Source organism: Ambystoma mexicanum, chromosome 5q, assembly GCF_040938575.1.
Source record: "Ambystoma mexicanum isolate Mex_15411 chromosome 5q, UKY_AmexF1_1, whole genome shotgun sequence".
Taxonomy (NCBI): Eukaryota; Metazoa; Chordata; class Amphibia; order Caudata; family Ambystomatidae; genus Ambystoma; species Ambystoma mexicanum.
The window spans coordinates 568,469,174-568,495,274 of NC_090933.1; positions in this window are offsets into that span (position 1 = coordinate 568,469,174).

The following is a 26,101-nucleotide window of genomic DNA, read 5'->3' on the forward strand; positions in this document are numbered from 1 at the left end:
GGGACAGCAACGCCAAGGGGACGTTTTGGACCACCCTCTGTCCCATTTGAAGTAATTCACTTTGATTTCATTGAAATAGAGCGATGCAATAATTTAAAATATGTTTTGGTAGTCATTTGTGCCTTTAGTAAGAGGGTTGTGGCTTTTGCTGTTAAAGATGCCACAGCTATGACCACTGCAAAAACTATGTTAAAGGAATATTTTCCCCGGTTCGGTTTGCCGAGAGTTATCTGGTCAGACAATGGTCCACAGTTTGTCGCTGCTGTAATCTGACAGATATGTACAGCGTTACAAATGGTTCCATTCGGCCAGACATCCTCAGAGCGCCGGACTAGTAGAAAGACACAATGGTATCATCAAGAACAAACTCGCTAAGACGTGTGCCGGCACCAAACTAAAATGGCTGGACGCCTTACCGATCGTGTAACTAGCCATGCGTACAACCCCTCAAACTAAGACTGGGCTCTCTCCATTTGAGGTGGTAATGGGGAGACCTGCCAATATCTGAAATTTGCCAAAATGTCGAAAGTTAAGAGATATTGAAAATGTATTACTTTCAGATTATTGTAGCCAATTGACTAAAAACCTGTATTTGATTTACCACCAGGTACGAAAGGCCTTACCTGTGCGGTACGAAGGTCCGGGCCACGGCATACGACCTAGAACCTGGGTGCTCACTAAGTCATTTGAGCGCACCTTCTGCCTCGCGCCTCGCTGGCGTGGGCCGTTCCAGGTCTTGTTGGTCACCCAAACAGCGGTGCAGGTAGCTGGCCGAAAGAATTGGATCCACGCGTCACACATCAAGAGACTTCCTCACCCTGTGCCACACGTTACAGAAGAAGCAGAACCCCTTGCTGATACTGCAACCAACGATCCTAAAGCAGTAAACGGCACCGAGAGTGTGTCGGAGAATATCTATAAGCCCGAGAGGCTTGGGGAAGCTGCCATTTTGTTTCCACACTCTCCACCGGTTTTGCACCCGGGTGTGGCTATTTCAAACGCAGCCCCTTCGTTTGTCCCGGATACGTTGCTTCCAACGGGAAGTGAAGACACATTGCTTCCGGATCAATCAGTACCAGGAAAAACCAGATACCACTTGCGTCCAAGAAAATAGACATATGGCACGGTTCAACTGTGCATTCAAGGAAGGAAAAGAATCATCCAGGGCTTACTTTTGCCCAAGTTTGAGAAAGGGGATTCTGTTGGCTAGGGTTTTGGAAGGACACAGAAATCGCGCGACCGGGGGGTCACCAGCAACGAACATTGGGGTTTCCGTTTTGAAGAGTGCAATGCCTGCTACCGCCACCGCTCGTATTGGACTTGTAAATAAGGGGGTGACCAACCGGGACAAGGGACAAAATGCCTGGGCCCCGAAAACGTACTGCTGTATTTTTATAATAATATTTGGTTTTAGAATAGGCACTGTTGTAGGCCTTTGGTATTTAGAAGAAGTTTATCCTTTAGAGTTTTCGCTACCGACTGTAAATGTACCCACTGTTCATACACCTTTTGTGCATTCGCATACTTTGTCCCCTAGAGATTCCCAGCACAGCCAAAAGTATCATAATAATACTTTGTTACTTATAATGAACGCTACACATGCCATTTTTAATAGATCCAATTGCTGGGTCTGTTCACATTTACCGCAACACGGGATAAGGGGCTAGGTTGGTATATTCATCCTTTACCATTGACAACTGCTTCCTATGCTTCTCTTAGAGCACTGTTCTTTGGCCGATGGAAGGATAGCGTCTCAGGGAACTTTGATGGCACCAATTTGAATAGTTTTGAGAAACGTGTTTTGACTCCCCTGGGATGCTCTCTTTTTTCAAATAGGAGTAGACCGAATGTTGCTTCTATTAGGCCTTCTGATAGACTGTCTCATCCCTTTCAATCTTTGATTTCCTTTAAAATGGCTCTGATAGGCAATAAGGATGCCATGCCTCCTTCTTACACTGTTAACCATAGCCCCGATTCAGTTTATTTCTGCATACAGAGGAATGGCACTCGGTCAATAGGAGATTTTAAAGGTTGTGCCAACGTTGCAAATTTGACTGGGGAACACAGACCTTTGTATGCAGGCGAACCTGTCTATTTTGTTTGCAGTAATATAGCGTTTCCATGGTTGCCCAGGGATTGGCAAGGAACCTGTTATTTAGGGATCCTGTTATCTGGGGTGTTTATAGCGAGTACTAAAGAATTTTCGAAGGCTCGTCCATGACGGGATGAGAATGGTGATACCCCGGCACAAGTATTGGGAGATATAGCAAAATCAGTTGTGCCATTTTGGGGGCAGATAGCGAATTCAGAAGATATCAGAAAACTAGCGAGAGTACTGGAGAGAACCATCAACCGGACCACAGATATACTCTACAATATAACATTAGAGCAGAAAGCAATAAGAATAGTAGCACTCCAAAATCGAATGGCATTAGATGTCATTCTAGCTGAGCGTGGTGGAGTATGCAAATTAGTCCGCTTGCTGTGTTTTCGTACCAGATTCCTCCCCAACTATCTTTAAGGCAATACAAAATCTGCACGTCCTTGGTTCTGAAGTGCATGTTCCCGAGGGAAACTGGGATCTAAGCGCTTGGTTCTGGGACTTCTTGCGATCTTGGGGTTGGAAGGTACTTTCGGTTTTATTAACTATTTTAGGAGTTCTGTTGTTCCTTTGTTGCTGTATTCAGTGTCTGTCTGGTATGTGTTCGATGCTAGGGGGATGTTGTGCACAAGCAATACATTCGATAGGATATGAGGTGTATGCCTCAGATAAAACTTCCAAAGAATATGTGTTAAACGATATATTAGTAAAAGATCTAATGGCAATACATATTTCAGATAGTGATTCAGGGTACATGGATACTGATGTATGGAGTTATTCGTAAGGAGACCCAAAATAGTTTTAAGCACTTGGCATAGGCCAAAAGGAGGGTTTGTCGGAATAAAAAGTATATCGTGCCTCCTATTGTAATAAATATATTAATATTGGCCTATGCCAAGCTGCTCGAAAGTCATTTGTGAGATCTGTGTTACAAGGTCCTGACCTTTAATCTATGTAAGCCGCCATTTTAGGTAAAACCGCCATTTTAGGATTTATGTTTAAAAGTCACCCTGTGAGCTAAAATGGTGGACGATGTCATTGCAAAATACAACATGGCCGTCTTGACCTCTGTACATCGCTAATGTGTAATCTGCCTGCAGGCTACTTGTTGAGGTCATGAACCGAGACCTCGTCCTACGTTGACCTATGTGTAAAAGGATTACTTGCGCAACGAAACCAATCCACGAGTAAATATTATGATAATGTATTTACACATTGGACAAAGAACATCTGTTTTACTGTATCGTATTAATGTTTAAGAAGACCTGAAATACGAAACTTAGAATACACAGTTAATGCATATGCTTATTGTTACATGTAATAAAGAACAAACCAGTTAGATGCGGTTATTTGAGACTTGACAACGAACCCTAGAATTGGTGATGTATAAAGTAGAATATTAACCTGAAGAAGGGTTGGCCATAGTGCTCACAAAATGTATAAAAAGCGAATGCATTCTAATGTACACTCTCTCACTGAACACACTGAAGCACGCTGGAGTTCGTTGTGTTGTACTGAGGGCCGATAGCTATCTGACTTTGCACTGTTTTGTAATTGTATTTGATAGAGAATAAAGTACTCTGTATGTTAATTTGAAACCTGTGTTTGGTGTATTTCCTTTCGGGGTACTCAGCCTCGATATTTTGTTTCTCTTTTCACAAACTGTCATTCTTTATCAGCATTTGCGTTTTAGTCCAATTGCTGCATTGGATGGAGGCTGAGATAGTGAGGACGGAAATGTTGTTTCACTTATTGTGTGAGGTTTGCTAGCACGCGCTAAGGGACATTTGGTAATGGGACTACCTCTGTGATTTCCGGTCATCCCCATAGCATGCTTTGGATGATGACTGGTTATAGCTAATACAGGCAAATGGGGAGGATATTCAGCTGTGCTGGATGAACGCATGTGCAGGAGAACTGGGGGTTTCTCTGGCACCAAGATAGAATGGAATGCACGTGGCCACTCGTTAAATCTTTTGGTCCACTCGTTTCCAAATCGCACGTTTCCTTGTATAGTCGCATTTTATGCTTATTAGTGCACACTGCTCAGTTACAAGCCTGGGTTCCTGGCGTTTACCCTTTCTTATGCCTTAAGGGGCGGGTACTGTTTTACGTATTGGCACCAGAGTACAAAAAAAGCAATCAAAAGCAGCATACAACCAGAAAAGCGACAGTTAACTAACTTTTGCACCATTGGAAACGAGTCAGCAGCAGCAAGTGATGTTGACTTTCTCAGGTGGGATGTCCAATTGTCGAGATGTTTGGGAGTGTTAAATGCTGGATCATATCAGGGTAACATTGACTTCATGTACCTTAAACTCAAACAGTGATGGCACGTTAATTGTGCAATGCTAGATGATAGCAGGATATGAGCAGTCTATTTTCCAGACATTCACAGGAGGATAGTACCGTTTATGCGGTGGGGCACTGTAGGATGTTCTGTCTGAAGGTGTGGTGTGAAGCATAGCAGACAGTGGATCTGCGGTTATTCCTTTTCAGAGGCTAATGGCAATTTGGTTAGTAGTAAGTCAGTGGAACGGTTGCTTTATCCACTACGAGGTGTTGGCCTAGAGTCAGATGGAGGACGGATGACTCCTTGAGGTTATTTCTTGTGGCTGCAGGGTCACACGTTATACGGAATGGTTTTATCTCCTCAGGCTATGGGAGCAGTACTACAAATTAGTCCATCCTCTCTGTTAGGGAAGGAAGGTAGTATCGGTTATCAAGCTAGAAGAGTTTGCCCATGGTCTCTGCCTTTCACAGGCAGACCTGGCAATCCTTTTCCTGCTTCTGGTTACAGGTTTTAAGCTGATGGCTCAGATCGGCAGGAAGGTGGAACATATTAGTTCAAGGAAAGTTCCATCAATAGACTGATGCATGTTTCTGTACCCGTTTGCATCCTTCTCTACAGGGGAGTTGTACAGTAATCCTGGAGTGCCATGCAATATGGGCAGCAGTTAGAAATACCAATTTTCTTAGGCCGGTTTTTATCAGTGGCATTCATTTTAAAGGAGTGGCTTATCAACATTCAGAGGTAGACAAGCAATAGGCTGCGGCCAGGAGGTGTGAACTTTGTGGGTGCATCCAACTTCTTTTCATATTCTTACGAGACTATTCTAATGCAGCTTAAATGTTACAAGCTTAACTCTCACCGTGTCTGCAACGCACATTTAAGAACTGCTTTCAGAATGAGCTGTCCCCTGTCCTGCCCTGCTAATCACTCCCCTGATGCAAGTACTAACACCAACATCACAATTTCAATTGCCTAAAAATGTATGCATGCAAAGCAGCTGCTAAAAATGAAACACTTTACATTATTGGTTACCCTTTGTAGAGGCACAAACCAATGCTCTTTTGATCACAAAAGTATGTATAATAGATAAGAAATTAAATTTGATGGGAAGCAGTGAGTTTCTTACAATGCAGTGGGTTCCAGTGACATTCTCACCAGGTTTTTGAGAGAGGGGGAAGTGGGGCTACTAATTGGAACAGTCACTCACTCCTGGTGGTGACAAATTATATGGGGGTGGGAAATACATAGATTATTGACAACCAACATTAGACAGGTCTAAGTGCAACAGACAGTGGTACTGCAGTTCTATACCACTGTGCTTCCTTAGACGAGCTTGTTATGGGGCAGTCAGTCGAGTCCAGCCTTCGTCTTCAACGGACCTAGGGTCTGGAATGCTCTCCCTCTAAATATAAGATCTATTGATTCTCTGGAATTGTTCAAGAAGAGCTTAAAGACTTATTTATTCAACTAATTGATCCTTAGATAGCTTTAACCTCTCTTCTCCGTAGCGGCTCTGCATCTCGGACTCTTCTATTCGTTACTCGTTGTTGGTGTCTTGTAGTGCCCTCACGCCTTCGGGTTCATGGCCGCGCTATATAAATGTATTAAAGTAAAGTAAAGCTGCTAATTTAGTCATCAAGTGTTCTGTAGCTCATATTAGATAAGCATTTTGCTACTTGTGTGGCTGCTAGGCTGGGTAAACATTTCAAGATGCCAGCTAATAGATAAATGGCATCTGCCCTTGGCCTGGTGTGATGATGAATACAAGTTCTCCACTTGCACATAGACAGAAGCAGGAGCACAGCACTTTGTTTCCATGAACATAAATGCTATTTCTGCTTTAAGTAGATAATGGATAAACTGTTTAACTTCAGAAGATCCAAGTCTTCATCAAAAGAAGGGCAAGGGAGTGCTGCAGCTGATGCACCACCTAAGAAGAACTGTTGCGCTGCTTTCAAAGAGGATTGGTTAAAGGAAATAGTTTAAACAGAGTCAGAGAAACCACAAGATATGGGGCCTCATTACACGGTAGGCAATAAGGGTTTACCGGTACCGGTATTTTACCGGTACCGGTAAACCCTTACCACCTTACTATGAGGTCCCTTTGCGGGTTGGAGAATTTAAAGCCTGCTTTTTGCAGGCGTTAAAAACCAACCCGCAAAGGGACCAGTGAGCTAATTATGGTACCGCAATTTGCGGTGCCGTAATTAGCACCTTCCCCATTCCCATTATGCCCTATGGGCCAAAAATGGGAATGGGGAAGGTCAATGGGAGAAGGGGGAATTACCGCCCCACCAACTTTGGAATAGGGCGGTAATTCCCCTTTCCACCAAGGCGGTGCCGGTATTTTACCGGCATGGACCAAGGTGCTAACAGCACCTTGGTCCACCGCCGTCCGTGTAATGAGGCCCATGGTTTTTGAGTACAATGATGATGTGGGCCTGATTTGCAGAGTATGTGCGGAAGCGAAAGTTACTGGAGAATTTTCTACAGGAAAGAAATGGGCCGATGGGTGGAAATAGGACTACATGAAATGCCATTTAGTTGGAAGAGTTCATGTCTCTGCTGTTTAGGCTCTCAGGCACAAGTCTGCAGCAGAGAAACTGGGGTTTGGATTGCATAGTATGCTGGCATAAACTCAACTGACAGAGGTAATAGATTGGCCATGGTTGAGTGCCAACGGTCCAAGCCTGAAGAGGTGAAAGTTCTACTGCACAATGTTTTGCTAGCTGTAAAAATAAAACATTTCCATGCTATTTGTGCAGGAAATCCACAATCACATAGCACACTACACCAAAATACCAGACAGCTGGAGAAATAAAAATTATGTTTTTGAATTCCTGGAGTCCATCAGCTGCGTAATCAGATCAGAAATCTTGGCAGAAGACTGCAATGCTCCATTTCACACTCTGATTGTTGATGAAAGCACTGACATTTCTGTCAGTAAAATGTTAGTTATGTACTTTAAAATCATATCTCACGCACCAACACCACATTCAATGTATAAAACTGTGTTTAGTGGAATTGTCAAGTTAACGTCTTGCAATGCAGAAGCTGTCACTTCAGCAATTACTGAATTTTACTCTGCCAATTGTCTGACTGCAGAAAATTGTGATGTTCACATCAGATGGTGCATCCGTTATGCTTGGCAAAAACAACAGTGTTGCTACAAGACTTAAACAATCTATTCCACATTTAATTGAGCAACACTGTTTAGCTCACCGTGAAGGATTGGGCATCAGAGATGCTTGGAAGAAGGTGCCAATGATTAAGGAAGTAGAAACCTTGCTAAGAACTGTTTATTCTGTGTTTTGCAGATCTTCATTGAGAAAATCTAAATTTGAAGAAATGGCATCAGTCATTGAATGTGATGCTTTGTCATTTCAACCCCTCAATGAATTGAGGTGGTTATCAAGGCATGTTGCAGTGAATGCATTAATGCACAATTATGAGGTGTTGCTAAAATACTTTGATCAGGAAATGAAGGAGGAAAAGGATCCTATAGCGAAATACTGTTTCAAGAAACTGTCTGACCCCACTTATCACATTTCTTTGGCAGTGTTAAATGATATTCTTTGCAATCTAGCCGACTTGTGCAAGTTACTCCAAAAAAGAAGTCTTACCCCAATTGAAGCTATGCAATTTGCAAGCGGCAAGATCAACCAGATTAGGGGACAGTACCTTGGTCAAGAAGGTTTCTGGAGCAGCACAGTTAGAGATCTGATCTCAACATATTCCGACAATGAGAAGGACTTCAGTACTGCATCTATTCTGAGTTTTATTGGATTGGTGTGTGAGCATATGGAGATAAAGTTTCCAGAAAACGAAATGAAGGACTGGGCCAGTTTTGATTTTGATTCACTAGCCACTCAAAAATGCAGCTTTGACTTTGGATTAGAAAATGTTAAAAATCTTGCTGAAAAATACAATTCCATTTTAGATTGTAAGGAGGTGGACTGTTTAGAATCAGACCCTAGCATGTTTGCAGTGGATTCCATCCTTACACGATATAATGCTTTACAGTATGTGGTAGCTGAGAGGAACAAGTGTGGTTCTTTAAAATGTTTTCAAGACATGGTGAATTTCACACTTCAACATGCCACAGAGTACAATGTAGTGGCACAATTCATGGACATGTGTGGCACATTTCAAGCCTCAAGCGCAGAATGTGAGCGAGGGTTCAGTCTCATGAACAGCATTAAGACCAAATCAAGAAATTGACTGGATGAAAGTCACCTTGACATGCTCATGCAAACAAAGGTGTATCTATTACATAATGAAGTAAATCTTGATGATGTGTGTCAGCACTGGAAGAGGGGTAAAGATAGGCGAGAGAAGCATGTGAATCAAGGGGAGTCTGACAGCTCAAAAGAGCCAAGTTTCAGTAGTGCCACAGCGGGCAGTACACCGCCATTGGCGACTTGCAGCAAAACTGAAGTGTTGTAAGATAACTACATTGACATGCCAACTTCTCATCAATGCCATTTCTGACTCTCTGTTTAGCCTGCTGCCTGACTTCTCACTTTGTAACTTTTAGAATTTATTGATGCTTTGCTCATCAGAGAGAACTTTCAGTTGGGAGCCTGTTTATGCTGTTGAAATATTACTGACACAGTCACTCCAACTTTAACGTACAACAATTGTTATCTATGGCATTCACATATCCCCTTCATTTAACTGAAAATGTGTGTAGATTTGTATTTTTCTTGTATTAGCAGCTCACCATCAGCTTACAATATATGGCAAATCCTGCTGTGGAAATTGCTCTCTGTCCTGTTTTCCTATCTGATGAGAAATTATTGTTTTCTGTATTATTTACATAAGTTTAATTTATTTTCTTAATTGATTGTAAAACAATGTATTCTGTAATGTGCTACCTGGCTGCTAGTCCGAGACCCCCACCAGTTCCTTCATCTTTATATTTATTGTTCATGTTGAATAAAATAGTAAACATACTATACTAAACCCTTGCTTGTTAGAGTGTTGCCTCTTGCTGGACCTCTGATTTGGTTGCACAACACTAAGGGGCCTATTCATGGAACAAATGTGCACCGAAAAAAGTGGCGCAAGCGTGAAAAAGGAAGCGCACGCGTGTGATTCATGGAAGTCTCTGCGCGTGTTTTTCTCGGGATGTGCGCCAAACCTGTGCGTGACGCACACGGGCGCACACGTCATTGCAACATCCCGAACGCCGTGCGCAACGCGCACAGGGAAAGTGCACAACGTCCGCGAACATACCAAAAAGGGGGTGGGACACGGGACGTAAACACAGAATGGCTAACAACGCGTGAAAAAGAAGGCGTAACTGGGGGAGTGCTGCAGGGAAATACATGGAACGCCCACACGCACACGAACAACATGTATTCATGGATTTGAATACGGGAAACAAGCGCACGCTAAAAGACGCGCACAGGCGTCATCACGTCTGTCACAGGAAGGCAGGCGGAAGCGTCCCCGCGCACAGTATAAAAGCGCGCACAAACAACAAACACGTACATACCACTACGATGAATGCCCCATTTCTCGCAGCACTGATCGTGGGAGACCGCAGGAGGAGGAGAATGGCAAGGGCCCGCATTTTTTCCCCTCGGACAAGCCTTTTTGGGATGCCTGACGACCAGGTCTACGGCAGGTATAGGTTTCCACCTCGTATCATCCTAGACCTGGTCAGGGAGTGGGAAGATGAAGTTACATCACCCACTCTCTGCTCCCAAGCATTGAGCCCCTTGGAGAAGGTGCTCAATATCCTGCATTTTTTGGCCACTGGGTCATTTCAGCAGACTACTGCCATAGTGGGGGGGTTTCACTGGCCACGCAGTCACGCTGCCTACACCAGGTGTTGGCAATCATGACTGCGCGCCCCTCAGTTCACAGGCATATATACATGCCCAGAACACCCGCAGAAAGGCAGGCCGTTGTCCAGGACTTTTACAGGGTGGCACACTTCCCCAAAGTGCTTGGTGCCATAGATTGCACCCATGTGGCCCTACGTCCACCTAGGGCCACTGAGCACATCTACCAAAACTGCAAGCACTGGCATTCCATCAAAATGCAGGTGGTATGCGATGCCAAGGGAATCATCACCTCTGTCTATGCAAACTACCCTGGCTCCACCCATGACAGTTTCATATACAGAATGTCCGCCCAGAGCCGGGCCCTGGAAGCTGGCCAGCATGGCGACACATGGCTCCTAGGTGAGTACAAATGCCAGTGCACATGCATGCATGTCACACACAGACAAATACACAAACCCCAATAATCACAACCATTATCACCTCTCCAGGGGACAGTGCCTACCCTCTGAGCAACCACATGATGACGCTAATTCGAAACCCCACCACACCACCCCAGGTAAGATACAACGCTGCGCATATTGCAACCAGGGCCATAGTGGAGCGCACATTCAGAGTGCTCAAGTCACGCTTCCGCTCCCTTGACCGCTCTGGCGGGCAGCTACTCCATGCACCCCCAGTAGTGTGCAGGATCATTGTGGCAGCATGTGTCCTGCACAATGTTGCAACATGGCAGGGTGTACCGGTGGACATGGTGGTGCCCCCACATCCCCAACCACAGGCACAGGCGCTGCCCAGGGGAGGGGATAGGGCAAGTGGCGAGGCAGCCCGGACCCAGCTTGTGGCCACATTTTTCACCTAAACTCCCACCCCTGCGGAGTGCACACAGGCCTGGCACATACCAGGTGACAATCGATGATGACAAAGAGACAGTCAACTGTCACAACCTTACCACCCTGAGAATGTTGCCATGGAAGTGCCACATTGTGTGCATCGGTAGCTACTTAAACGTAACCAATCTTTTGTGACCAAAAGGTACACATGCAATGTGTGTATCACACAGACTTGCAAAACAGGCCATGACAATCACTGGTATGTCACACAAAGCCACCAAAACCACAACATGACATGGCAAGCAATAACAAAACACCAACACAATAACAAAATGTACACATTGACATGTGAAAAATGCAAAGTGGCGTCAGACAATGATGCCTGACATGGAATCAGATGAAATGACTGACCAACAGCCTCCCACACAAAGCAAGTCATACCCAAATGAATAAGAACAGTTGTAGCTTGAACATAACAATGAATGCATGTTCACATGCACATTGTGCACGGCAAAATAAACACTACATAATACGTGTGCTGTGTCCATCTCCAGCAACACACTGCTCAGCACACAGCATAGTGACCAGTCATTGTGTGTGATGCACACCCTGAGCATCACATGAAAATGACAAACTAAATAAAAAAACAAATCAAGCATGTACAGGATCCACAAATGGTCATAGATCATGTGCTTCAGGGACACAGTGGTGCCCGGAAGGCTACCTGTGTGCACATGTGGACATGGAATGGTGGTTGTACATGTTTTGGATCATAGTGCGAGTGTGTGTGTCAGTAGGGGCATGCACTCAATACATGCATGTGCAATCAAGTGACCATCAGTGTCCTCATCACATGTGAACATTGCCCATGTGTACACCCTAGCATGTCAAACCACAACTATACCCTCACACCTGAAAGGTAAACACAACACATGAACAGCCATTGATCAGTAGAATACGTCATGTACATAGGATACCACAATTACAATGTCAGGGTGCCCATCACACTGTGGGGCAAGGCAACTGCCCAACAACAAAATACCCCCCCTCCCTCACACATCACCATGACCCACTGAACAAGTGTGCATGGGGCATGTAGCCTTCATCCTTGAAGTTCACCTGGCCACAGGATCACCCTTCCCCTTTGTCTCCATCTTCCACCTTGCGTGTAAAAAGTGTCCAGCACCCTAAGAGTCCACCTTGACTTGCAAAAACAACAAATCAAAGTGAACTCAAAGCAGGCCAACACAAAAGCCAAGCAAAAAGCCTTCAGGCAGCAAAACAAACCAGAAGAGCCCCCAGTAGAAGACTTGAAGTAGCAGTACGTCACAAAGCCCAAGTACTAGCACAATGATGGAACAACCAAGGTAGCACAGTAAAACAATGTCACAACAGGATGTGTACCATTTGTGGTACATAATATCGAATGATGCACCACGAACTGATGTGTACTGTCACTGCTCCCGTGTACAGGCGCAGGAGTGGCACGAACCAACCACCCACACCGTGGTCTGGGTGCCTGCAAGGTCAAACTCACACAGGCCTCTGAGACACTGGTGGGGAAGGAGGGTCAGGTATATACAGTCGGGACTGGCATTGGTATTCTGGATAACCGGAATGAGGGGCAGGAGAGGGGAGTAGGATTGACAAGGGAAAGTAGGGAATGTACAAAAACATAATAATCACATGAACACATACACAATCAGACCAAACGTGTACATCATGCACATAGTACCAAATTACTCAAATTGAAGTCAAAGAGATACTTATCTCTGGGGTGAGTTTTGGCTTCCTGCCTGTGCACTCTCAGGTCCGGTAACATGACCAGTTCAATGCTGCAAAGAGTGCCAGAGTCACTAATCTGTGCATGCCCATAACACACACACACCAAAATGCATGCCCCAAAGTAAGAAGATACTCTACAAACTATCTGGTGTGGTGCTTCATACCCATACGTAAGATTCCCCCGTGATGGTACATACACAGTCAATGCAGTAAGTAAAGCGCCGGTGGGTGCGTGGCAAATGTAAGACCAATGTGTCAAGATTCACACAAAATCCAATGTACCCTGGGTAAGCATCCAGATGCATTTAGCAAGGTACGACTTCAGTACAAGTCGTGTTATAGAATAACCTAAATAAAGTAGGTAGTGACAATTCAAACCTGTAAATGAAATGCACTGCACACGAGTCTGTCTCTCGCTGTCTGTCCCCGTGAGCTGCTTCTTTCCCTGTCTTGGAATGCTACATGGCTAATACAACTGCCTCAATGGACCATGTTGGCCCGGAGAATATGTGCCACTGCCCCTGCATGTGCCCCTGACAACTTTCCCATCAACTACCCATTACTCCACCAACGCATTTTAGCTGTACTGTGCGCTTCAACACCAACATCCGTCCAAGCTCACCATCAGTGGTGCTACTTAGCATGCACGTGCAACTGTCCTGGTGGACGGTTGGCTGCGGTGTGGCCCCCTTGTGCTGTTCACCATTCCTGGAGTTCCTTGAAACACGTCAGCTTCTGTATGATGTATGAGCACAATCCCTGTGGCTCTGCCTGCGCACACATGTGCATGTCTGCACCACCGAACGTGGCCAGCTTCCAGACTTCCAATGGGCCATGTCTGCTGGGAAAGATGGTCTGGATGCTCACCCCCCTGCAGAAAGGGCAGAAAACACATGATTAATGCATGAAATGTTCCTGTGTGTGTCTCCTCAGGCATGTCATGAGTGGACCATGTCAGAGACGTACATCTGAAATCACTCCATCAGTGCAACTTTCCCAGCCAAAGTGTGTCAGCCACTGTCTACAGCCTGAATTGCATGAAGCACATGTACAGCAAAGATAAACACACTACACAATGTATAGCAAGTAATGCACACATGAATCATGAAACCACCCATCTAGCATAGGAAGAACTGTGGTCAAAATCACCCCTATCATCCCCACTCGGGGATGTCAACACAAGTAGTACAGCAGCAGACATGCCACAGATATGACAGTCCAAAGCCCTTGTGTAATAGGCTGTTACACCGAACCATCCTTGCGAGCCCATGGATAAGGGAAGCAGGAGTGGCATATGTGAGTCAGGACCCCAAGCTGCAACACATACACGAGACAAGCTTGAAGGGACCAGCTGGAACAGACAGCGGATGCTTTCAAAAGCCACAAAGCACCACACCGTCACATGAAAGCACAACAGACAAGCAATTTTAAACTATATTAACTAATTACACAAACTATCAAAAACCCACATTACCTAATTAAACTAACTATCAAATAGAAACTTAATTAACTGAACTAAAAGAAAAATCAAAAATGGCCACATACGACCCGGGGAGGGGAGGCACCCAGGAGGGGGGAGGTACAGGGTGCTGCTCAACACCCACATGCGATGATGTTGAGGAAACAAACAAACCTCCATGGGCTCAACCCCTGCAGAGCCCGACCTATGTGGGAGATGCCTCGTCGTCCGAGTCTGGCTCTTCCTGGAAAGGAGGACGTGTCACAGGAGCCTGACCATGCCTAGCCGCAGCTTGCCCCTCGTCGACAGCAAGTCTGCCGGATGGGTGAGCCTGATTATATGCGGCGATGACACGTAGGGCTGCATGCAGAACCTCACGTGATACGCATGCTTCCTCTTGCAAGGTAACACGTGTAACACAGAGTTCCTCCTGCAAGGCCTGGCTGGACAACTGATGCACCTCCTGGCAAGCATGTAGCTCAGCCGAGAAGGTAAGCTCAAGCTGCGCAAACCTCTGCTCTGACCGCTCCCTCTGGGACATCAGAAGGACACCCAGAGTGGATCTGAGGGAAGCATACTCCTCCCTCAGGGCCTCCATGTGTGCCTCTGCGTGAGCAGCAATTGCTTCATGCAGAGACAACATTTCAGCCTGGCATGCCCTGTCTGAGGCCATCATGCCCAGCTTGAGCGAGCGGGCCGTGGACCGTGCCGCCTGCTGCTGGAGAAGCACCTGCCTAGCAGGGGGGAGCACGGATTGGGCCACACGCTCCATGCTCACAGCGATGTTCTCCATTGCTGCCCCCTGTCATTCAGAATTGGCAGTCATGTCTTGCTCTCACTCAGTATACAGCGGTTGCACGCGGCGACCGCATTGCTGGGCTTGACACCTGTAGGACCCAAGGACCGGGTGTCCTCGTGTGTTGGCACCACCCGCGGCTGCATGACTACATGCCCCCGTCGACGTGATGGCCCAGGCACATCAGTGACTGGTATGGAGGGTGACCCTGCGTCCCGATCCACCACAGGTAGAGGGTCCAAGACTGTCTGACCCCTCAGTGCAGGTGTCACGGACAGAGGAGTGCCCACATCAGAATCACTCACCCCTGACATATAGACCTGATGCACATCCAACTCGACATGGATGTCAGAGTGGTCATCAGGGCCGGACTCATTGCCAGCCAAAGACAAGATGGACTGTAGCACATGTGGGTTTTTGTGGCCTACCACCCCACTACCCCCACTTTTGCCGGGTTGCTGTAGTGATAACAACCCTGTGCCTGGCATGACAACACCATCCTCTGGCTCCATTGTGTCATCATCTGAAAAGTAGAGAGAAAAAAGGGCAATACACATGATAGAAGCACACAACACACACACAGACATCACACAGACACCAAACACATGAAGCAGACACGTCACACACAAAAGAGAACCTGCCATGCATGCTGGGTCAACTTGACATTGCTTCTATGATTAGGCATGTAGAAGGGCGTTATATCGCTCTGAAGTGGGTCGATGCAGGGCAGCACATTTGGCCGTTACTCACTATCCACATGTACAAGTACTTCAGAAAATGTGAAGGCAGTGCAAGGTCAACTTCAGCCATAACTTGCAATGTGCATGCAATGGGTAGCATGGCTACAAGCAAACCACCACTCCCCCCAAGTGAAAATGTAGGGATGCCTTGCATGGCATTAAAAGGATGACCATAGACATGTGTATTGACGGACAGTGTTGACTAGCATCAATTGCATCATGTGAGTCAAGTGACAACACAGCAGATGATGATGGGACAGTAAGTAGGACACATGATGAGACCTCAGGAGTACACCAACGTGTGAAGAAGACACTACACCAGTTGGACAGAGTCATTGGCCATGAATCAGGCTGAGGCCTGTGACCCACACAGACTGTCACACCCTAAACATATGTGCGACGCAGGACTGAGCCACAGTGATGAAATGCCTTGCAATGTAGGTCACCCTGGACACGTACTACAATGATCATCCAGTCAAGGACACATAGGGGCATGCATGGAATCCACATGGAGCATGAATGGGCACTCATGTCCCTGCGGGGCATCTGACCTTTGCACAGTCCAAGTGAGACACCCTGCATCAAGCACAAAGGATGTACCCCACAGCATATGGCTGGCAGATTGGCTGGTGGAAGTTAGCATGTACACAGGACGCATGAACAGGCAAGTACTCAATGGCAAAATTGAAGCAGACCAGTGCAAAGTTGAAATTGGGGTGCAGAGGGGGGTTGGAGGGGCAAGGGAGCATGCCTACGTGGAGTACCTGCATGCAGGCAGAGGACACATGCACGTCAGTCATGCTATGACATATTCCAGGGCTGAGAGGAAGGTCACCCCAGGCTACATGCAGAAGGGCCAGTGTGCTGGAACATGGACCGGAGGGGCATCCTGGTGACCAGCATGTGAGTAGGATGCAATAGTGGTGATGCGGACAGTCCCCGTCCGCTCCACATGTCCACCATCCTGCAGAGCAGCCATGCATCAGTGAAGCATTGCATTACTTGCACATCAGAACCATGTACACATGACATGTAGTGGCAGTCGTGCACAACACATCACACAAGTAAAACACAAATGTCCTCAACAAACACGCAACAACACTCACTGGACTGGACATCAAAGTCCGGCATCTCTCCCACTCCTTCAACCGATTCTGGTGGTATGAACTCCTCAACGAGTGACTCGTGCAGAGTGAGGTCTTCCTCCTCAGGTGCACGCCCACTGCCAGTCACCAGAGTCAAGTTGTAATTTGAGGCACGCTTAGACTTAGCGCTGCGTTTGAGGTCATTCCAACGCTTTTTGCACTCTTGCGCCGTGCGCACCTCATGGCCGAATGCACTCACATGTTCTGCAACTTGCTTCCAGTGGGTATCACGGTGGGCAGCCCTAGTCTGACAATTAGGCCCCACTAGCATGTCACGGCTGTGGTCCCGCACGTAGTCCACGAGGAAGTCCAGTTCCTGGTTGCAGAAAGGCTTCTTCCTCGACATGCAGGAGGTCATGGCTGTGTGTGGGGTCCCGGCCTGTGCTGCAGGTGCAGCCTTCAACCTCTTGGATTGTGGCGCAGACCCTGGCTGGCAAATGCCCCGTGACCAGTATGGCCAGTGGCACCGGTGGATTGAGCCAAGGGAGTGGCAGGTGGAGGGACGACCAAAGGCCTGACTTGCGTCCGTGGCAGCTGGGTGCCCTCTAATGGACCCTGCGCAGCAACATCTGCTGTGGCAGGGTCATTGACCGCGACTGTCCTGGTTGGCAGACTCACAACCGGGGTGTTGTTGGCTGCATCTGCCCCTGCACTTGCCAACACCCGGCTGGTCGGGGCAGCAGATGACATTACTGCCCCAGGGACACATGTCTTGGTCAGGGCAGCCCTGCATGCACCCACGGTTTCCCTCCTGCCCTGTTGGAAATCTTCCAAGGACTCCTCAAGTGCCAACGCAGCCTGTGCTGGCAGACCCTGAGCCTGGGTGGTGGTGTCCACAGCTGCACCTGCAGCTACCACTACCCTTGGCCCCGCGGCAGTCGATGAAACGGACTGCTGGGTCACACGGGCGCCAGTGCCAGATGCAGAAGCTGCATCTCCCGGAACCACAGGGGGTGGTGGCATGACTGCACAACATTGTGCACATGTGGCGCACCCCTGCCTCTTCCCCCTCTGTGGCTACCCTGGACACCCTGGAGTCCCCCTACTCCCTGGTCATCCCGGCCACGTCCCTGACCACACTCATCACAAGGAGGATGTCCAGCGGAGGCGCCCCTCATCTTTGGTGCCCTCCCAACCATGGCACAGATGGAGTAGTGCTGGCACTGATGGAGGAGTGCCAATGGGAGATGTACACCACAATTGTCCTGGGCAATTGGGGTGAAGGGGGTGGGATGCAAGATGTTAACAGCACCCCTGCACCTGCAAGGCTGTGTGTGACCCCGGTGATGCAGTGACAGGTCACGCAACGCTCAGGCACCCCAAAACTGCAGTAAAACCGTGCACGCAACCCCTGCAGCCTACGTGCATGGAATTAACCTCCCGCAGTATGCGTTGGCACCCAGTAACATGAAAAACGCATACGCGTGGGACACGCAGGTTACTACGACCTCGAAAATGGGTACGTGATACACAGGGGCACCCGCAGTGGGAAAAATAGCGTGCACGACTCACCGTCAGACTACCGTGATGATGAAAAACACGCATAGCCAATACCCCCGCCAAAAGAAGAGATATGTCCTTGATCCACTGTGAAGTTGTGATGGCGCGCAAAACAACACGAAGTAGCAACACACGCTCCCACCTGCCATCTGCTGCTGCCTGCCTGCCTGCTGCCCACGTGCCCTGCTATTTGGTGCCTGCACGTCAGCCAGGGGTGCAGTTGCTGTGACCACCCCTGCTGGAACTGAAGACTCCCGACTGGGATACCATCGATCCACAGCCCAGCCCCAGGACCCAGTTTCCCACCCACACCTGCCTCTGGGGTTGTCATGTTGGACACTGTACCATCTGGCATCACTGTCAACCCCCAGGCAGAGAGGCAGAGGGCCACCAGCTTCAGTGCCAGTGAAGTTGGTGTCCTGGTGGAGCAGGTCCTGTGGCAGTATGATGCCCTCTTTGGAAGTTTGCGCGCCGACAATGAAGGACGGAAGAGGATCTGGATGGGCATCGTGACTGCCATCAATGAGGAGGGGGTGGCAGTCCGCGAGATCAAACATGTCTGGAAGCGCTGGGAGGACTTCAGGTCCAGGACCCTCAACAAGGTCCGGCGCCTCTTGAAGGCAGCCGATGCCAAGGGGTGCCGGGTCCACCTGACCGACAACCAGATGAGGGTCCTGGAACGCACACGCCCAGCGCTCCATGTCCAGGTCCTTGAGGAGCAGACCCATCTGGAGTCGAGCGGTAAGTGTACATGCATACTGATCAGACGCTGTGAGTGTTGTGGTGTGCAAAGAGTGTGCAGATTGCACATATGTCTTTGTAGGGACATGTGTGTCTGCGTATGTACAGGGACGGGAACCTGCCACATGTGATTCCTATCAAGTGTGAGACACATCGATGGTGTATGTGTTGGTAAGCATGCTGTGCAAATGTATGTGTGGGTGAACACATGTAATGAATTATGAGTATGTGCTGTGGCATGTTTGTGGTGTCACACATGGATGCTGGTTCATGCTACATGTATCTGCACTATGCACATGTGCATGTGGGTGTATTTGACAAGTGTGCAACTGTGATGCAACGGATGCATGTTACACTGACATGTAGAAGGCTGAATGCGAGATGTGACATGGATGGCGATCTCATCACTGCGACAGTTGGTGGAGATGTACACATGCATGTAAGTCTGGTGGCGTGTGTGCATGTGTTGTGCACTCCCCGTGTTTCATGTGACGTCAGGCTCACCTTTGGCTGCTCGTGCTGTTGTTTGTGTATGGACGGTGCTGCCTGGTGCAAGATTCCTGTTGATTTGCTCATGTGTGTGAGTTGAAATGACATGTGTGTTGGGGAGTGTGATGCCATGTCTGTAGTTTTACACTGCCACTCATGTGCAACTGTCATGTGTGTATCAGTCTATTGTACAGTGCCCTGATGCCTGTGTTCTATCTCTCCCTGTCTGCAGCGTCAACTGATGAAGAGGGCGGAGAGGGTGCTGTGTAGTAAAGCGGCAGTAATCGCACCACCAGCCAGAGACGCAAGGCCTGGCTCCCCTCCCAGGTTGTCATCTCATCGGGGAGTGAGGAGTCTGGTGCCACGTCCCAGGCCGCAGCTGCCGAGGGTATGTCCAAGAGGCGGAGGTCAGAGGTGGACTCCTCGGCAGCAGAAGGGGCAGCTGAGACCCCACAGGGTCCGACGGAGGAAGATGCATGGAGTCATCCAGGTTGGTGGGGGGTTTGGTGGAGGAGGAGGCCGTGGAAGGGACACACACGGGGTCTGCAGGTGGGGATTCCACTGGTGCTAGTGGTGCAGTGCAGGGGCAGAACCAGGAGGCAGCACAGGCCGCCACAGAGGTGCCTGTGTGTAATCCTGTCCTCGATCCTGTGACTGCATCATCCTGCACCAGCAGGGATGCCTACGTCCAGACCCGTTTTCAGGGAGGGGATGAGCGCACAACAACTGGCCTTCCTCTCCCTGCAGACATGGCAATCCGGGACCGGGTTGAGCCTGTCCTGGCTGGGATGGCGTTGCGTCAACGGGGCATGCTAGGTGACCTGCAGTGTTTTCGTGAAGACACTGCACGTCATCTCGGATGCCTCATTGACCGCGTTGACCTACTGGGATGGGTCACCAGGGCTGGATTCCTCTGTATGCTGGACCTTATTCCAACCCCCTCCTCACCTGAACCCCCTATCCGCCAGTCGTCCTCCATGCCATCTTCCCACCCATGTATCAGCTGGATACCCTGTGGAGCTGCCTCTGAACCAGCGGCCAGGCTGGTGGAGGACACATCCCTGCCACAGTTGGGAGTCGGACGTCCAGTAGGGGTGGCCACCACGACAACTGCACCCTAGCCGGAGGAGGATGTGCAGGTAGCAAGAGCCAGGGCACAGGCACAGCAGCAGCAGCAGCAACAAGGTGGGAGCGATGATGGCTCGGGGCCATCAACATCAGAGGGGCAGGCATCAGCCACAGGGCAGGAGGACCCAGGATTGGAAGTGTCTTCCGTGTGGCAGCGGTTGGGCCAGGCCATAGATGCAGAGCTGCGGCGGGCGGAAGAGGCACGGCTCACAATGGTCAGGGAGGAGAACTCCATGCGGAGGGCACTGAGGCGGGCCGAGTGCCTCGAGGCAATTCGCAGGGAGTTTGAGGTCAACATGGCATTGTCCCTGCGAACCCTCGGGGCCATGGATGAGGACCACCTCCAGGACATTGAAAAGGAGTTCGATGATGCCCTGGCCCGGGAAATGGAAAAGTGAGCCGTCGGTCTAGCCGCCGCCATTGTATATAGTTTTTAGTGTTAGGTTTCATTTTCGTTTTCCTTTGATTTGGGGTGTTTGGACTATGCCCCACACATTTGTATATAGTTCTTTTCTTAGGTAGTTTTTAGGATAGGTTTTATTTCTTTCGTTGGGCTCATGGACCCTGGGTGAACTCTGTGTACATAGTTGAACAGTGGATCATGTGAGGATTTTATTTTATTTTATCACCATGGATCAATGGATTTTTCAATTTACGTTTCCTTTGGATTTCATTTGGTGGACCGTGAGATTGGACAAATGTTTTTTTTTCATCACTTTGGATTGGTTCTTCATATGTTTTTTTATTCTGTTTCGGACATTTCATCGTTTATAATATGTTTTATGCTTTCATTTCATTTCATTCATTTTGTTAATAATACATTTATGTTTCTTACTTCCATGTGTGGTATTCGCTCATTGGGTTACTGCATGTGAAAAAGTAGATTTAGACAATCACTTGCACCCAGTGTGTGTATGTGAGGGACATGTTTTGATGTACATAGTTGACTTTTGGTTTGTGTCATGGAATAGCCATTCAGTGTGGGGTGGATTGGGGACTTGATTGCCTCTCAAGACTGGGATGGGGTGCTGTGGGATTTTGGTGCACATGAGACCCATGATTGTGCATCTTTATGACGTGTTGGGGGGACATGAGTCAGGGCCTGCTGGCAGGCGCCCCTCAATGCTAGGTGGGTGGGGGTGCTGAGGGACATGAGTCGGGGCCTGCTGGCAGGTGCCCCTCAATGCTGGGTGGGTGGGGGTGCTGAGGGACATGAGTCGGGGCCTGCTGGCAGGTGCCCCTCAATGCTGGGTGGGTGGGGGTGCTGAGGGAAATGAGTCGGGGCCTGCTGGCAGGTGCCCCTCAATGCTGGGTGGGTGGTGGTCCTGAGGGACATGAGTCGGGGCCTGCTGGCAGGTGCCCCTCAATGCTGGGTGGGTGGGGGTGCTGAGGGACATGAGTCGGGGTCTGCTGGCAGGTGCCCCTCAATGCTGGGTGGGTGGGGGAGCTGAGGGACAGTGAGAGTCGGTGATCACTAGTGCAAGGTGACATGTGGCCTGGCTGGGGGGCATGCAGTGGATGGGCTGCCTGCGGGACATGACCAGGGGTGCAGGGTAGTCCCCTGTGGTGTGGGCTGCCTGCACAGGCTGGGGAGGGGGTCAAGGGCACACCTGGGAGGACCCACACTGGCAATTCACGTGTGTAACACCCCGTGCACCCCAGTGGATACACGTACCCCGCTCTGCAAGCGAATTCACATGTGAAAGTTCCCGCGCACCCCTCAGAATACACGTACCCCACTCAGACACCGAAATCGCGTGTGAAAGTTCCCACGCACCCCAGGAATACACGTACCCCGCTTGCACAGGGCCAATCGCGTGTAGAACTTCCAGCACACCCCAGTAATACACGTACCCTACTTGCCCAAGGCCTATCGCGTGTGAAACTCCCTCCGCACCCCTCAGAATACACATACCCCACTCACCCAAGACCAATCATGTGTAAAACTTCCCACGCACCCCCGAAATACATGTACCCTGCTCGCACAGGGCCAATCGCGTGTAAAACTTCCCGCGCACCCCAGAAATACATGTATCCCGCTCGCAAACTTCCCGTGCACCCCCAAAATACATGTACCCCGCTCGCACAGGGCCAATCACGTGTAAAACTTCCCGCGCACCACCAAAATACACTTACCCCACTAGCAAACTTCTCGCGCACCCCACAAATACACGTACCCCACTCGCCCAAGGCCAATCGCATGTAGAACTTCCTGCGCACCCCCGAAATACACATACCCCGCTCGTACAGGGCCAATAGCGTGTAACACTTCCCACGCAGCGGTGTACGTGTATTCGGATGGGTGCGCAGGGATTTTTACAGACGTTTTCATGGTTGGGGGGCTGTATGCTGGTCCACTGGCCTGTCCGCCATGAATGGGATTTGTTCATGGCGCACGGGGAGGGGTTGGGGGCATAACTGGTGCAGCTGCAGGGTCGCTGCGCCACTCTGCGCCACGGCTGGTTATGGATGTTAAAATCCATGAATACGCTGTGCGCAGAAATGGATTTTGGCGTGTGCGGCTCGCACAGACTGCCGCACGCGCACACTGTGCGCCAGCCGCCTGTGCCACTTGTGAGCTGAATTCTATGAATTACCCTGTAAGTCTCCTCTTATGATGCTGTAGTATTAGTAGTCTAGTAGTCACCCTATTCTTGGCAGGCTTTCTGAGACTATTGGTTGGGTTAACTTCCGGACCAGGATAATCTGACATTACACGTTTCAGTGCTTTTTATTTAACTGTACAGTGTCCATGTCCATCCATACCCCCCTTCTATTACGTCGTCTTTGTCATTAATCATGTTCATGTATTGCTTATTTCATTAAACCAATAGAAAGCATTTTCTTTATATTCCATACATTTAGTGAACTGAGAATGCAGGAGGTGCTAATGCTGTGCTACTAATATTAATTTGTGAGGCAGAATCTGTTTTCCACTAGAAGAACCCCTCTGTTCTTGTACCAACCCATCATAAAATGAAAGATCTTACTAATGTTTTGAGATGTAAAAGGCACACAATTTGAGATGAGCTAAAGTCTGTGGAGGAATAGAGCCCCAAATGTCCCTTGAAGTAGAGCTTGTTGTTCCACAAATACGCTTGCACACTGTGGAATCGGATCACTAAGCAAACACTTGCTCACTGGTGGTTACCGGGCCTGTGGCACCGCCGAGTTGCCGACCACCACCGGTCTGGCAGCGCATCACTCAGTTGCGCACATGACTGAAAAACAGCCCGAAGACAACTATTCTTTGCCGCACATAGCCCAAAAAAATTAGAGGGAACATTGGTCCTGATTGGAACAGACCACAATGGATGCGAGTGGCGCACAGTCCTATGTGTAGACCCAACAGTACAATTGAAGAAAATGACTGATGAAGAGTTATTTGAGGACAGTGACCAAAAGGGGGAGATTCCTTTAGAAATCTACATCCCCTGTGATATCATAGTGCAGTATAGGAAGGTACAATGCCCCCTGGTGGCAGTGGTGTCCCAGTCTTTATTTTTTGAGGAGGACATGTGATACATGCCAGCACTATTATGGGCTGTTAATCCATATGTTGATGGGTTGCTGAGAGATGTGACCCCAGTATAGATTACATTAAAGTCAGGTGCCTAACACAATTATCCAGTATGTGGATGATCGGTTGGTATGTAGTGAAAATGAACATCAGTGCATGAGGGATTCTGTCACATTATTGCAATTGCTGTCTCACAAAGGGTACACGGCAGATACAATGAAGCTACAAACTACCAACAGGAGGGACTATACTTGGGACAACTCATTTTTGCAATGGGGAAAAAATATTACCAGATAGGGCGGTGGCAGTACGCGCCACCCCTAGGCCCAGTACTATGAAGGAAATGTAGCCGTTTTTTGGGCTTCTGTAATTATTGTAGGGCATGGATCCTAGTCTACGCAGTCTACACAAGGCCACTGTTACATAGTCTCAGGGAAGGACAGAGGACTTGGAATGGATTGACAAAATGACTAGAAAATTTGAGGACTTAAGCTATTTGCACAACCCCTGTTTTAGCAAATCTGAAATATACAAAGGGTTTTTATTTATTTTCCCACTTTGATGAACAGCTCTTGAATTTACAGAAGGAGACATACTATATGTTGATGGGTCATAAATAATTGACCAGGTGACGGGACGGAGGCAGACATGAGCGGGTAAAGGAGGGGTATAGTGACCACCCCTGTAGAAAGGGAGACCATGGTTTCTTACACAGCATTGCCCATATTACAGCATTGCAGGAAGGAATATAATCAATGAAAGTTGTTATGTGGGTGCGCTTATCCCGCACGCATCAGGTGCTTCTAAGGTTTTAGTTCCACATCCAGTCCCAATTACAGAGACACAATGCCTGATACATCTTGCACTATGGGGTATAAAGGGCACATTCTAGGCACACATTATTGTACCATTATTACCTGGGGAACTGATCAGCCCCAGGTTTGAAGGTCCATATGAGGTGGTGGTCTGTACTCCTCTCACCATCCGTATAAGGGAGTTAGATATTATGTGCATCACATGGATGTCCAAAGAGCACCTGAAAGAAGGCAATGCTCATTCAACAAAGTAAGGACATAGCTAAAGAAGATTTTTTTTTTTTAAACGTTCCTTCCAGTGTGGTGTACAGTTGTACACACAGGATTTTTTTTCTCTTCCTGTTTATATTTTTTCATTTTTTTTCTTTATTTTATCCTGTTTAAATGTTTTCATTTTTTCAATTTTCTGAAGGCCCAGAACCCTGTCGGCCCTGGTGGAAAAAGGGTCTCTCTCTCTCTCTCCCTCCCTCCCACTTTCCCTTTCCCTTCTCTCCCTTATCTCCTCCCTTTCTCCCTCTCTTTTTCTCTCTCTCTCTCCCTCTCTCCCTCTCTCTTTCTCTCTCTCTCTCTCTCTCTCTCTTTCTTGATAACCTTTCTTTTTCCTCTCCAGGAATAAGCAAGAATGGCTGACACCGACATGTTCAAACCTCTCTGTTATGTAGGGATAATGATAATAAAGATGTTATTTATTCTAGAAATTTAGGATCATGTTGTTTTGTGTGACACTGGTCGTGGATGTTGGAGGGGATGAAGGTATGTCTGTTATATGGGGTGGCCATATAAAGGGGGGTTGGACAGTTGGAAAATCATGCTAATATAAATATACAAAAAAGGAAATACAAAATGGCTCACTTTTTGCTGGCCACCCCTACAAGTTTTGTTAGACGAATGCAATAGGAAGAGGAAGTACGAATAATGTAGGATTTATATAAGGGGATGGGCTTTAACGTCATTTCTGATATCG